Consider the following 14,100-nt stretch of genomic DNA (forward strand, 5'->3'; position numbering starts at 1 on the left):
GTGCAAAACAACATGGAAAGGGGATTGCAGTATCAATCAAAACAAATGCACTTTTTATTGAATGAAAACAGCAAATGAGATAGAAGGATTAAGAAAAAGAGAGAGGGAGAGAGAGAGAGGGGATATAGCTACCAAACATAGAGACTAAGTCCTTTGGTCCAGTCGATGGAGTTTGCCTAGTCATGTCGGGAAGATCTCGAAATCTCTGGTTAACTCAGGGGTTTTTATTACGATAAACCATCACAGGGGGAACAGGTTAAGTCTATTGAAAATTGCGGAGGGGGGAAACAGATAGAATAGATAGAATAGAACAATATAGAATAGATGTAACAGGTAGTCCATATTCTCAGCAGCAGGCGAGAGCCATTGTCTTCTTGGTCCAATGGCCACACCTGCAGGCAAAAATCTCGCTTTGGTCAGGTCAGCTCCTCCACACACCTCCCCCAGGTTAGGGGTTTCAGTCTCAGTCCTTGGGAGGGGGAGAGCTTCTCCATATAGGGGTCTCATGTCTCAGTCCTTGAGAGAGTGGCTTCTTCCATCTCCATCTGTCATGGTGGTTGAAAAACAGATGAGGGGTCTTCCATGGGGGGACCACCAAAGGTTACCCCAGAAAAGTCCAACCAGGCCAAGAGGTAGGGAAATTCACAAGCTATTGGAGGAGGAACCTGAAGCAGGTGCAAGCATTCAGGGCAAGTCATCACCCTTTACCAGGCTCCATGTTCCATGGCAGCAAACACACCTGCAAACAATAGCTTGGCAAACCAACAGGGTTCTCAGGATCTTGGCAAGCAACCATCTCAAGCAAGGCCAGAATTCCAACCAGGGTCTTTTCGGTAGTCCCAGTTTCTGTCCTTTCACGACGATTTTGAGGCAGATGAGAGAAACTTCGGACAGAGACTTACAGGCTCTAGCAGTCATCCTCTGTGGTTCTGCTGACCATAGTTATGCTCCTTTCATAATGAAGAATAAAGAAATAAACTCAAGGATGGAGAGGAGGAGTCATGCATTGCACAATGAGAAGGCACAGTTGTGCTATCAACTATACGTCATTTCCACAGCTTTCTCCAGTCTTGCATTCCTTGAAATTCAGGTTCACTCTTTCTTTCTATGAGGTTCTGCTTGTAATTCTGTTTGGCCAGGATACTGATGAAACACAGAATCTGTGTCAATAACTGGGTTCATTGAAATTCATTAACTTTGCAACTGACCTTCAGAGTAATTTCCACCAATCTTTCCTGATTTTATGTTAGGTCAGCAAGTCCTCTTTTTGTTACTCATTAAGTTCAGTGAAATTTTGTTTTGAAGCTTTGTATTCCTTCACACCCATAAAAGGAAACAGAAAATGCAAAGCTGATACCAATTAAAACCACTACAAGTTTCTTTCTGCATAAGTGTTTCTTTCTGCATAAGTATGGAGACATCCTTTGGCAGGCTGTGTCTTGGCATCAAGGAGAAATGTCTGCTCTTGCTGCAGTAACTCAGCTGTTTTTGAAAGGGTCACATCAATGTCCTCTTTGTGTAAATTTGATTATTCATATACAAGTTTCTGGTTTATGTTCATTTGAACCTAAATATATGACCCAAGTTTTCCAAAATTCATGTGTACAAGTGTAATCTTCCAATTACAAACAAGACAGTGAAGTGACTGCTGCCATGAGCCTGGAGAGCTGGACAGAGTGTGAGCTGTGGTGTCTGCTGGCTAAGTTTGAAATATGCTGAGGAAATCATGACCTGAGATGCTTAGAACTGCTTGAAGGGTTTTGAAGCCACATTCTATGGGCTTTAGAAGCCCACTGTGATCCTCTGCTTGGCTTAGACAGCAGGAGCTGGCTAATAAAGAGGGACAGGAATGATAGAACTAGCCTGGAAAATAAAAGCTTTAATAATGAAAGTAATAAATGTGGCATAGGTACAGAGGCTAGATTCCAAAGCGAACACAGCCAGGTATAGGGACACAAGGTCCAATCAGAAAGGTGAACTCAGAACATGACCTTATAAGAAAATGGTCTTGACTAATGGTGAAGGAAAACTGGAAACTTGACCAAATATAGGAAGGTTCTATTAGCATACTAATAGGTTCTATTAGCATACTAGCTCCCAAGAACCCACGGTTCCCACTGTGAGCCGACTAGTATACTGTCTGCCACTGACTATGGCCAAAGCCCTCTGTAAAAGCATCTGCAGTAAAGATCTCCACAATTCCCTGTCTTTAGAAAAATATTTTGCAAAGATTTCTGAAAAACTCTTAACAGACAACTTACAAAACAAGGAAACAACATAAATACAACAACTAGAAAAATTAGTAAACCTGTTTTGAACAAAGATAAAGCCCTAGCTGATACATTGTATTTTTTAATAGTCCTTTCACCCCACGACAGCCAGTCTTCATCACTTTCCACTTGTAGTTTTCTGACCCCCTCTTTTAGAATTTGGATGCTCTTGTGTATGGAATTGCTGTGATCTGAGAGTTCATGCAGCACATGCCCTCAAAATCTTTGCAACCATGTCCTTGTGCTAGCAGCAGGAAGTCAATTGCAGCTGTATTTTGCAGGGTAGCATGTCTGATACTGTCCACATCTGTCAGTAGCTCACTCAGTGCCTGAGACATGGCATTGGTTTGCTTACTTAGCCAGCATCCTAGATTGCCTAATATTTTCAAAGCTTTTGCTCTAGCAACCCCAGGTGCCAATATTGAGGCTGCCATTCTTTTTCCTTTACTCCAAAAGTTAACTTTGTCTTTGCAATCTGATTTGAATTGATGGATAAATCTCTTACATCTGGCCTTTTTCTCACAAACTGGGGCAATCTCAGGTGCTAGTATGTTAGGTTGCAAAGGGCGGGGGAGGGGGGGTGTGAGGGGCAAGGAGACAAAGACACAACTCACCCCCAGATGTTTGTGTGGCAACAGACAGATTTATCCCCCCCCCCCACCCCCCACCCCCCCCATAAAGGGCATTTTGAAAGACCTGGTCTGGATATTCTCATTGGTCTGAATTCTATGTCCCCTCGAGATCTAGCCAGTGCAATGTTTGCCGCTTCATATGAGATCTGATTGGGAGAAGCCCCTGTCAGTCTATCCCGGGGCTTGCTATGTGATATCCAGTAATGTATCACCCTTCTTTGTTTAATAAAATTTGTAATTTGTTTTCTGTTACCTATCTGCAAGAGCCCTTTACAAATGGGACAACAAAAGACAGCTAAATGGCTGTCTTCCCATGGCTAAATTTGCACAGAAGCTGCAGCATTTCTGTACAGTACCTGCTGGGGGAGGACTCAGGCCACAGGTGCAATGCTTATATGTTATAACTTATAAAAAACAAAAAACACTCAACCTTTAATGCATTTATCCATTATAGAAAAGTCCAGCTATTAAAAACAACCTGTAACCCATTTATCTCTTGAAGAACCGAACACCCAGAAAACAATCTGTAAACAGAAAAACAGTTTGTAAACTGAAAAACAGTTTGTAAACATGAGAAATAATTTGTAAATGAATCAAGTCCTTATACTGATTGTCCATGAGGTAGGTGGTCATTTGTGATCCATTGTTCTGTTGAAGAGACTTCAGAATGCTGTCCTTGGATTTCACAGGAAATTTGTACTGTTATATGACTTATAATAAAACATAAGAACATGACACCACCCCAAACTCAAAAAGGTGGGGGGTATACCTTCACCCCAACCTTTTTCCCCCTTTTTCTCTGTATAATAAGTAGAAATAGAAATAAAGCATACATTTCTTAAAAGTATTAATAAGGTAGGGTGTTGCTGAAGTCTCTTTTTCATTATGAGCAAACCTGGAGGGCTTCTTCCAGACAAAACCTTTATGCCTGTCTCAAAAGAAAAAGGGTTAACTTTTTTTTTTTTTTTTTTCAGAATCTTTACCAGCCAGGTTCATAGGTTGATCAGGCCAATGACTTGGCTGGGAGAGATTTCCTTTATAAAAACAAGTTTGTATTAATATCTAGTTCAAAACAAAACAAAACAATTTTAATATGAATCACAGTGTAGGCAATACTCCCTTCTTGCCTTGTTAGAAGCTAGAAATTTTGTTAGTGATTTAATAATTGACTTTGTAAAATTATTGTTATGACAAGTGGCAAAATTTCCCTTGAAAAACTTTGCAACTGAAATTTGCCTATGATAAATTAATTTTGGCATGGGTATCTTAGTGGATATCCCCTGAATCTTACCCATCCTTCTTGAAACAATGCAGCAATAATTACTAAGAGTATGAAAAAAATACATAATAATACACACACTAATGCTTCCCATCATTAATAGTCTGATGCAGAGATATAACACCTTACTCATCATGGGCTTGTTAATTTTGATTCTAACAAATGCAAACATCCATAATGAATATTGTACCTTGAGTTCTAATGCATATTTAAAAACAGTTGTACATTAGCATAACTTTTATGTGGCAACCTTTCAGTGTCTTTATTAGAGTTTTTGTACTGTGAAAACCTCAATTTATCAGGAGGTAACATGGTTGTAATGCTTTGTAAGGAAGGAAAGTTGGTGTCTCTTTGCTTTTTTGCCTTCCATTTGCAAGCAGTTGCTGGGTTCTCGCTTGTCTGGGGGACAGTGTGTCTTAACCTCAGCTCCTGTGAGGAACGCAACCCGCGTGTCCGACTCCATCTCTTTGGGCAGACTCGACTCCGCCCCTGTGGTACCACACCCCTGGTACTGCCTTTTCCCAGGCTGGACCTTTGCAAAGGCTTTGCTTGGGAGTTCTGCAGCCTTCTCCAGAGGCAGTCTCGGCGGTGGGGCCCTTCCCTCCGCAGGTGCGGCCGTGCTCCACGGAGGCTGGATCGGGGGCGGGGCTCTCCGTGTGACGTCACTGGACGGAGGTACCGCCGGCTGGCCGGGAAGGGCGTGGGGTGGATCCCACCGATCGCCTGGGATGGAGCCGCGGGGCTTCGGTCTCGGGAGGGGTCGGAGCGGCTGCATGGCATGGCAGCCCTGGCGGGGGTGGAAGTACCCACCATACGGTCTGTTCCCCCTAAGCAGGGCGGCGTGGTGTGCCTGCCTAGGCTAGCGATATGGCAGCCCGAAGTGGCTGCATAGTGATTACCGCAGCCTGGGGAGGGCGCAGGACAGCTCGGAGAAGCTGGGGCTGTGGTGGCCGCCATCTCTCCATGGATTTCGCAATCCATCCCGCCAGCTCTCTGGATAATGCCGGCATCTGCTGGGGTTCCCTCTCTCCCAGGGGAAACAATCCCTCTTTTTAGAAAGAAGAAAATCAGAAGCTTTATCATGGTGTTTTTTGGTCCTGATATCCAAGCTCCCATTGTTATGAGTAAAAAAGAGTTACCCATTTTTCCATGTCCCCCCCCCCCCCCATTAAAGGGCATTTTAAAGACCCGGTCTGGATATTCTCATTGGTCTGAACTCCTCGTCCCCTTGGGATCTAGCCAGTGCAATGCTTGCAGCTTCATATGAGATCTGATTGGGAGAAGCCCCTGTCAATCCCGAGGCTTGATCATATGGCATATCCAGTTACACTAGTCCAGTAAGCCTCCCTAAGCTACATGGCCTGCCCTAAAATGCAAGATGGAATGGCAGGCCATGCCCTGTCTCCGCAAATGAGAAATGTCCCAGGTGGAAACTGTAACGGGGAATCACTGGACCAGAAAGTCACGGGTGTAGTTACCCCAGGTACTTTCATTTTTATGAACTGGATGAGGTGGGGAAAGATCTCCCTATGTATTTGGTTGCTTTCTTATAGCATCGGCATTATAATAGATGAGGAGTAATTTTGATATCATGAAATGTAACACAAAAATCCATTTTTGCAGAGCCTAGAATTTCCAGTTCTTGGGGTTCTAGTGGTGTGTGCAGTAAGTTCCTGGCCCCGTAATCCCAGTTATCAATGGGATTGTGAATCCATTCCATACGGGGATACAAAACATGGATGGCATCCTTGTTTAAGTGCCACACATCCATTGCTAACACAACTAAGCAGGTGGAAAAGGGGTTATCTTATAATAAGGTGAATCATCATCTCTGGCTTACTTGTTATAGTTTTACCAGGCTGGTGGGGTAGGAAAATGTCACCGACATGTTCTATGAAAAATCCTTTCCTTAGGATTTTTCCCTCCTGAGAAGCTGAGAGGTTTCAAGAACAAAAGGCAAACAATTCTTATCTGTTGTTGTAAAATGCAACAAGTGGATCTGTGACTGGTCTCATCTGGTTGTTTCTAATTAATAGCCAAGCACAATCCATGTGTCCAGATTGTCTCGCTCAGAGACAAGCCTTTTTTATTTATTCCTATTCTATTCTTAGCTAGCCTTCTGATGAAATCCTTTCTTCTGTTCTTTTAGTATAGTTTTAACATAATATATATCATAAAATAATAAACCAAGCCTTCTGAACATAGAGTCAACTTTCTCGTCTCTTCCCTCATCCTAAGACCCCTGTGAACAATGCATCAGGAAAACCCACTCTAAAATCAACAAAGGATCAGATGCCTCGGGGTCCAGCTAAAAAATTAAGGCATAGGGTTGAGGTCCTTTTCCCAAAATAGCTAGCATGGTACTTGGATGGTAAGTTTGGATTTATTCTGTGTGCCTGAAGAGTTTGAATGGCATAGGATACCTTATTTAAGGCATCCCTTGCCTTGTCAGTTAACTGCCTAGGTGAGTTTAACCCAGAATCTCCCCTTAACAAAGCAAACAATGGAACTAAATCCTCATTAGTAATTCCCAGCAGAGATCTGACACAGTTATTTGTTCCCAATAGCTTTTATAAATCAGGGAGTTGTGAGAAATACTACTCACTTCCAAAAATTTAAAAGGTTTATTAAAACCTTAGCAAAAAAAATACAACAGAAGACTGAATAGAGAAAATATTACAGTGCCGGGATCAAAGGATTTTTTCCACCACGTGCTCATCCACACGTGGATGTTCTGCCTTTTAACCCTTTAGCCCCTCCCAAAGTTCTGTCCATCGACTCCTTCTTTGCTGTCCATTGGTGGAGATCACATTCTTGCACCTTGCTAGGAGGTCAGGCGTTGCCATAGTAACGAGCAGACCCTCCCAAATGCCCCAACTACCCAGGCCGTGCCGCGATAACAACGCAAGGGGGTGAAACATAACTATACACCTATAAAACTTCTCTTACAATATACATAATATTTGCCTTTAAATTGTGAGAGTCAACCATCACATTCCTCATGTATCACAGAGTGTTTCATGTTTCTCATTTAGCTGCAATGGTTGATGCTGTACATCTGAGAGTGAATGTTGAGTCCCAAAAATTTCTAGGGTGATGCTTGTTCTATCTTTTCTTCTGCAGTGGTCAGTCCTGCTTGTTGGATAGCTGTGACAGTGGCTTTTAAAATTGCATCTAAAGATGAATTATTTCCAGCTGCAATAAATATACTGTCCACATGATGAACAATTGCCTGTGAATAATTCTGGTGAAGGGAAGCCAAGACTTCAGCTTTATGTGTGGTTTGCTACGCCTTCGCTTTAAAATTACAGAGTCTAGAACAGGTATTACTATCACGCACTTGCATTAATCTCTCCTTGCTGCATTTTTAATATTACCAAGCACTGCATTCAGGAGGTTTGCAGCCTGCACATTGGGATGGGAATATGGCTCTTGTCCAGCTAGGTGTTGTGGTGTTTACACCTACCCTGCTTGGTCCTCAGCATAGACAAACAACAGCTGAAGTCTCTTCAATCCCCTCTCCCACAGAGTGAGTTATAGTTGGGATAGCAACACAGTCACTACGTGTTTTAAATCGTGAGGGGTTAAAGGATATACAAATAAAGTAACTTGCAATAAATTTGAAATAAATAGGGCAGGAGATCTTTCTCCTTTTTAATGCCTTTATTAAAAATGATAAGCTCAGGTGGGGAGAAGCAACAGGTCAGCACTCATGCTATCACTGCTCCCAGATGCGGCATAGAAGAAAAAGTACAGCTTTGTACACATAAGCAGAGCTTGGGAGCACCGTACTCAGGACAGTACCAAAGATTTCCCTTATTCACTTTTTCAGTTTGACCTTCAGGGTCCTTTCTCCAGCCGACACCCCCCGTGGCTAGGGCGAGAGACAAAAAGGGTCTCAGTGTATCAGCAAGCTCTGGACTCTGTTCCTCACGTCTAGACATCACTTTGATCTCTTAATTCTGTGTTGGCTCGTTGCTTTTAGGGGTCTTTTTGCTGGGTTTGGTGGGGGACCTCTCCCGTTGCATTCTGGCTCCGAGTTTATTTGCATGTCAACTCCGATGTCCCGTCCTTTCACCGTCGGGGTGCCATCTCCCAGGAAACAGCAGGGCGACGCCCGGCAAAGGGAGCCAGCCAGCAGCTGCCCCTGCGGGACACGGCGACCCGGGCCGGTCCCCGCCCCTGGGATCCCCCTTGCCACCCCCGTGGGGCCTGTCCCGGCCGTGCCGGGGCTGGGGGCGACCCACCGCTCCCGGGGCATACCCGGGCCGGCCCCCGCAGGGCTCCCTCGGCACGGCCGGGACCCACGCCGAAGGGGGGCAACCCGCCGCTCCTAGGACCGGCCCCCGCCCCTAGGACCCCCCGGGCCACCCCCGCCCGCAGCGCGGGGCCGGGAAGGCAGCGGCGGGCTGACTGGGGCACCACCAAGAATCAGCAATTAAAAGGAAACTATTAACAATAGGAGATTTCAACATGAAATTATTAACAATAAATAGTTAGAACTCCAACTTGACAGCAATTGATTTAACTTGTGAACTTTGCAACTTCTAAAAATATGGACAACTTTTTACTCATTACAGATTGTTAAAGAAAGAAGAATTTCTTCCATGGTTTTTGGCAGCCTTACTCAGTCCCTTTATATCCCTATAGGCTAGAGGTTTCCATGTAGGGCCAATCCTCCCCCTCCTGTTTTTTACCGTGGTCAGCCGGGTCTTCTGCCATGGATCAAGAGAATCACTGGATCCAGGAGAAGTGAGGTCTTCATCCGAGGAGGAGGGGGTGCAAGCACAATGTTGTTTTTGTCCTCCGATACCTCTGCTCGCGTGGCCGCCGTGAATTCCACCATTCTGGGGATCAGTGCTTCCAGGATAGCGGTGGGCGTGGTTCTGGTTCCCCAGGAGGGGCGTGCCCTAAGGCATGCTGGAAGTTGTAGTCCAGAGCAGGAGCATCAGGACCCTGGGCAGCCGGGGTAGAGCTCACGGGTGAAAGCTGAAGCAGCATATCATCTCACAAGGAGTACAGATTAGCAGAGTCATTAGTAGGCAATGCAACAGGGTGTTCAGATGAATAGGAGGGGAGTTCGGGTAGCGAAGGCACAGGGAAGGTAAAGGGGGAGGGGTCTGAGATGGCGTGGCCACCGCCATCTCACATCCTGAGTGGAGGAGGCAGAAGGGGATACGGGATAGCCGAGTAACCGGCTGTGAAAAACGAGGTTCACTCTCCTGTAAAAATTTAAAAGTTTAATAAAGGACAATAAGATACAAAAATAAAGCAGAGTTTAATGGCTCGGTACGTGGCATTCAGCCAAAAGCACACCTGCTATTTTGGAGACACCCTTTACATACCTTTTTTCTTGCATCAGTCTATTGAATATTCATAAACAATAATGCATATTTAAACTTTTCCCCAAGCTAGTTTACATGTTCCAAGAACTGTTTAGCATGGCTCCTCCTCGGGTCCACCTTTTTAGAGCATGTGCATTTCTTGGCTGTGGTTTTAGTCTGTTATTATCTCCAGCTTGGGCTTTGGTCCATACTTTCTTCAGACAGTAGGCACTGATAGTTTGGCATGTCAGCAGCAGTGGTCTTCATCATACATTCATTGGATGTTATCCCAATCACTCAGGCAGTTCAAACCATAAGCATAACTATATCAATTATTTCACTACTATGTCTAAGTTTAGTTAATAGCAGAAATAAAAACAGTATCTTTATAGCAAAGTTTCTTTACCATTATATGTATAGCCTCCATTTGAATATTTGCTAAAAGCCAATATTATAATATGTATTTATAACACCATGTCTAGGTTTTGTCTGTGCAGAGGTAGAGAACACCCTGTATCCCATTCCAGAGAAGTCTGAGGGTGACAAGGGAAAGAATACAAGAGAGCAGGAGTAGCTAAAAGCTTTGGCTCTGGTGCATGCTACAAGATCTGGTCCTGGATTCGGTCCCCAGGGTAGAAGGGTTGGAAGCAGTCCCGGTTTGGGAAGGGGTTGCCTGCAGCAGAATGGTCTCAGATCCCCCAGAGTCCTGCCACACTGGCAGGGCAGGGAAGGGATCAGGTGCTGGGAGTCGGAGTTTTTCAGCCTTAAGTGTTTTGAAAACCATGTGGAAAGCAGGGAGCAGACAAACCATGAGAGGCTCTTCCTTGGTTGCTAGGTCATAAAGGGCAACCCCCTGGAATCCCAAAATCCCAGAGAGAATACTCCGCCATCTGTGCCATTTCTGCTGTGCTGAGTGGGGTCGGATTGGCAGCTGGCAGTACTGTGCCACAGGCTGCTGCAGCTGCAGTGGAAGCAGACAGGGTTTCTCCATGGACACCGGGTACATAATCTCTTCGTCCACTGTCTCCTTCTACAATGTATAACATAAACTTCCAGACAGTACTCGCACTTAAAGTATGCAAACTGGAATCATATGCAATTAGGCAGTATACAACTTACCCACTCTCCGCCGGTCATTTACTTGGTCAGTGTAGTTTTATCTTTAAGTCCCCAGGGGAAGAGGTGATCCTCCACTCGGGAGCCTCCTCCCGATGCTCGAACTTTTTCACCTGCGACGTGTGTGTCCAGCCTTTTTCTGCCGTCCTAATGGCCGTGTCTGTCGTCAGAAGGACAAGAAAGGGACCTTCCCAGTGAAGGGAGAGGGGAACTTCTTTCTAAACTTCAACAAGTACTTTGTCTCCCAGTTGTAATTTGTGGATAGCAAACCCCAGAGGAGCACTCTGGGATACTATCTCATGTTTCCTTAATTCCTGTAAATTCTTATTTATCGCTATCAAGTAAGGTTGAATTTGACTATCTTCCAACCTGGGGTGTCCCACCAGCATTTCATGTTTATATGGCATTCCGTATAACATTTCAAAAGGTGAGAGCCCCGTCTTGGAGTGCGGCATAGTCCTGATATTAAGCAAGGCAAGGGGGAGGCACTTCAGCCAGGACATCTGGGTTTCTAATATTAATTTTGATAATTGCACTTTCAATGTCTGATTCATTCATTCCACTTGTCCTGAACTCTGGGGATGCCATAGAGTGTGGTAGTCCTACCGGATGCCTAGAGACTCTGCCAACTGCTTAAAAATCTTTGAGGTGAAATGAGTTCAATGGTCCTAATCTATGTAGTTTACTACCCCATATCGGGTACAATTTCCTCCAAATGTATTTTGGACACTGTTTGAGCTGTTGCCCTTGAGCTCGGAAAGGCTTCCACCCAATGGGTCAGTTTATCTACTATTACTAACAAGAATTTGTACCTTTCCACCTTGGGCAGTTCACTAAAATCAACTTGAATTCTTTCCAGCGGTTGGTACGCTATGGGTCTGCTTCCCAGGATTGCCTGTCATGCCTCAGCTTGGTTAACTTTCTGGCAGATCAAGCATCCTTGTACCTCGTGCTTGGCCAATTCATAAATTCCTCTGTATTCAAAAAATTTCAAGAACTGTTCTGCAAGGGCCTGTACCCCCCAGTGTGTTTGTTGGTGCAACCTCCTTAAGATTCTTCTGGTATAACCCTTTGACACTAAATCTCTCCTGTCCAGTAATTTCCATTTACCTTCCTCCAATCTTCCCCCAGTTTTCTTGTAACCTTCAATTTCCTTTTGGGAAGGCTGTGGAAGATATTCTGGGGCCTCAGTTACTTCAACCTCTGGGGTACCTACCATCAGTAACGCTGCATTTTTGGCCTCTTTGTCTGCCAGGTTGTTTCCCCAGATTCAAAACTGCATTCTCACCTGATGCTGTTTTACATGTACTATTGAAATTTCCTCTGGCTCCCTTACTGCCTTCAAAATTTGTCTTATTAATTCCCTATGCACCAGTCCCCATCCTCGAGTGTTGATCAGCCCTCTCTCTTCCCAAATCTTCCCAAATCTTCCCAAATGTGTGAACTATCCCAACAGCATATATGGAGTCTGTAAAAATAGTCCCCTTTTTCCCTTTCAGCCTTTTCAAAGCTCTCAAGACTGCATACAGTTCACATGCCTGAGCCGACCATCCTGTGTTCAGAGGACCTGATCCTATCACTTCTCCTGTCCTCCTGTCCACAACTGTGTATCCTGATTTCCTTTTCCCTTCAACCACTCTGGCTAACTCATTCACAAACCATTTTTCTCCCTCTTCCAATTCCTCCTCCTCTAAATTGATCTTATTTTGGCCTGCAGCTCCACCAGTTCCATGCAGTTATACATAAACTTCTCTGACACCTCCCCAAACAAAAATTGGGCTGGATTTTGTGCTGTCATTGTTCGTAGCTCCAAGTCAGGCGAGTGAATCAAAATGGCTTCATACTTTAGCAACCTAGCATTCATGAGCCATTTGTCTGCCTTTTCTTGCAGCATACTCTGCACATTATGCAGCCCTAATACTACCAATGGAGCCCCAAAGGTTACCTTCTTAGCTTCTTCCATCAACAATGCCACTGCCACGATTGCCTGCAAACAAGTAGGCCAACCCCTGCTTACAGGGTCCAGAAGCTTAGATAAGTAACCTACCGGTTTCCTGGCCCCCACCCAGTCCTGCATTAACATGCCATGGGTGGTATGGTTGCTGACATCCACGAACAACTGAAATGACTGTTTCACGTTGGGGAGGCTCAGCACTGGTGCTGCCATGAGTGCTTCTTTTAATTCCTTGTCCTGGTTTAGGGCAAATTTGGGAGAGAATCCCCAAAAAGGGCTTCTCCAAAAAACAAACCCACACGGCCTCTCCCCCCAAGCGGTTCGGGGAGAATTCCTCGGAGAGAAGTGGAAAGAACCTGTTTATTTGACAACCACAGCACCCCCCAGCACACAAAATGAACAATACCAGATGACACCACTCTTTCACTGCTCTGAAAAAGATGACAAATTCAGAAAGTCTCTCCTGGGGGTGGTCGCTGTTATCAGTCCCTCTGGCGCTGAGGCAGCTGCTGCAGCCACAGGGTGTAAACTCTCTCTTAAACTCTCGGTGTTCCAAATCCCAGTCCGGAGCGGGTTTGGCAGGTCCAACACGGCGGGCGGGTGGGGGGGTGTGGGGTGTGTGTGGGGGGGGTGTGTGTGGAAACAGTCCAGAAAGGAATTTGGACTGTTTAACTAAATTAACTAATGAGAAGGGGGGTGGGGGGGAAGCAAGAGCAAGCCAAGCAGAAGCGAAGCAGAAGCAAGAGCTAAAGCAAAAAGCAGGGCAAAAAGCAAAAAAGCAACACTAAGTCCTGATGCTATCTGTATGTCTCGAGGAGTGGCTGATAAGAGGCCCAAAACAAAACTCTCACTCTGCCAGTCTTAAAGGCACAGAACATAATATCCAGCATAAATTACACACACACACACGAATGGGGATAACAGCATCCTAACGTCACCCTAGGACATTCCTTAAATCTCTCCTCATCTTTTTCTGTCTATTTTAATTTGTCAGTGGTGAGCTTTTCATATAAAAACTTTACCTTCTCACTGTACCTTTCAATCTATTGCTGGCAATATCCGAAAAGCCCCAATAATTGTCTCACCTCTCTCTTTGTCCGTGGGGGCAGGGCAATGATCTCTGCCACCCTCTCGGGGTCTAATTTCTTCTTACCTTTTGTTAACCAATGTCCCAAATACTTGACTCTGTGATCTGCAGTTTCAACTTAGACACTTTCAATCTTTTGTTTTCTAAGAAATTCAAGAGCGCTATAGTGCTCATCCTTACATCCTCCTTCCTTGGACCAGCAATCAATAAATCATCCACATATTGTAATAATTTTGTTCCTTCCTCTGGTACAAAATGACTCAGCACTTGCTCAAGTGCTTGACCAAACAAGTTTGGTGAGCCCATAAAATCCTGAGGCAAAGATGTCCATCTGAATTGCTGTTTTCAGTTGGTTTCTGGATCTTGCCATTGAAACGCAAAATAGTCACTGCTGTCCTTATCTAAAGGACAGGTCCAAAAGGCATCTTTCAGATCAAT

At 44.8% G+C, this 14,100-nt stretch overlaps 1 long non-coding RNA gene across 1 annotated transcript; it reads right to left on the reverse strand.

Moving 5' to 3' along the window:
- Positions 1 to 7,825: 7,825 nt before the first annotated feature.
- Positions 7,826 to 9,399, reverse strand: LOC108963423 (uncharacterized). The gene is made up of 2 exons (XR_001992124.3): positions 8,879 to 9,399; positions 7,826 to 8,055 (listed from the first exon to the last, which is right to left on the reverse strand). It is a non-coding gene; the product is annotated as an uncharacterized LOC108963423 (long non-coding RNA).
- Between the last annotated feature and the right edge of the window lie 4,701 nt (positions 9,400 to 14,100).

This window comes from Serinus canaria, chromosome 13 (assembly GCF_022539315.1).
Source record: "Serinus canaria isolate serCan28SL12 chromosome 13, serCan2020, whole genome shotgun sequence".
Lineage (NCBI taxonomy): Eukaryota > Metazoa > Chordata > Aves > Passeriformes > Fringillidae > Serinus > Serinus canaria.